Source organism: Vigna radiata, chromosome 7 (genome assembly GCF_000741045.1).
Source record: "Vigna radiata var. radiata cultivar VC1973A chromosome 7, Vradiata_ver6, whole genome shotgun sequence".
NCBI lineage: Eukaryota > Viridiplantae > Streptophyta > Magnoliopsida > Fabales > Fabaceae > Vigna > Vigna radiata.
Window position 1 is genome coordinate 5,786,409 of NC_028357.1, and position 1,481 is coordinate 5,787,889.

The window sequence follows — 1,481 nt, forward strand, 5'->3', positions numbered from 1 at the left end:
GAAAAACATACAAGCAAGACAAACATAAATTATGTAAACATGAAGAAGTTGTTTGAAATGTAGATCTAGTAACTTTCGGTCTCCGAATTCCTATCATTCATTCAAGGTTCACAAAAACTATATTTAAAAATGATGAATCAACAAGTAGGAAAAACAATTTTTGTAAACATGAAAGAGCTAATAGAAATTCAACGACAGAAAATTAACCATTTGAAAGTTGGAAAAGTTCGAAAAACTCTTTAGAGAATGAAAGGTTTAGTAAACGGATGTGGGTGACAATAGATCCGAAAACTCTTGAGGAAAAAGAAATATAGTAAATAAGGTGTGTTTTCGAAGATTTTTATCTTGTTTTGTACGTCGAAAATTGTCTATCGAGACATTATATTTCTACTATTTCCCAAAAATCTATGCCACAATACAACATCTAGAGAGGGAAAACTAACGTATTCCCCTTTTCCAATGTCAATTAGTATATGACCTTAAAATCTTATCTATTCTGAAATTTAAATTATTGCATTTATTTACAATGAATAAGTAGTTTACTTCATCGACATGAACCTATAAAACGATACTATATAAAACTTGAAACTGTAATAAAGTCAAGGATCCATGCAATTACAATACTTTTCTTTTATTAGATGCTTCCACCATACATACATTCACTAGTTATGTTAACTGCATAATAAGATCAGAATGCAGCAAATCAGAAACATTCTAGGCCACGCATAAGCTAAACTGATATTTTATTACCCTTTAAGCTATCTTATAGTGATAAATCTGAATGTTCTCGACATTTTGTTTCTTGAAATTGCTGCCCTTTCTACGGACAATAAACTTGCCCAATTTGTATGGCCTATATTTTGGAGGGTTTTTCTCATCAGTCAATTCCTCCAAAGGCTTCACTTCGGTGTAGTGTGCAGGAAAGAAGAAAAATGGAATGGAAAACCTTTCTTTTTCAGAGTTAACCATTACTCTGTGTTCCACACTCTCATACAAGTCATTGCTCCAAACCTGCATTCACAAACTATAACTATCACCTTCTAATCAAGGAATTATACATGTTTCATAAACTGCTATTCTGCATATCCAGTGATACTTAATAGTGTTAGAAGAACTTTCAAGTGTAATTCAATTCTACACAAAACAGGTTTATTATCTATTTATATATTATAATGTGGTCTTTATAGCTAGTTGACGTGGGATTTTCAACTAATAGTATTAACTGGAGTAAAATTTCAACACCTGAATGATATCACCAACATTGATTATGTATGCATCTGTTGTAGGTTTCACTCGAATCCATTCTTGATCTGCTTTGCGTTTGACTTGAAGTCCCCCAACCTCATCCTGTGCAAGAACGGTTAATGCTCCAGAGTCCTTATGTCAACCAACACCAAGAGCTAGGTGAGGATAAGGGCATGGAGGATAGTGGTTGAGACGAATAAGGCTGGTTTGATCTTTCATGAAAAACTCTTCAAACC

At 33.2% G+C, this 1,481-nt stretch overlaps 1 pseudogene; it reads right to left on the reverse strand.

The window, feature by feature from the left end:
• Window positions 1-610: 610 nt before the first annotated feature.
• On the reverse strand, window positions 611-1,475 carry LOC106767877 (annotated as a pseudogene).
• Between the last annotated feature and the right edge of the window lie 6 nt (window positions 1,476-1,481).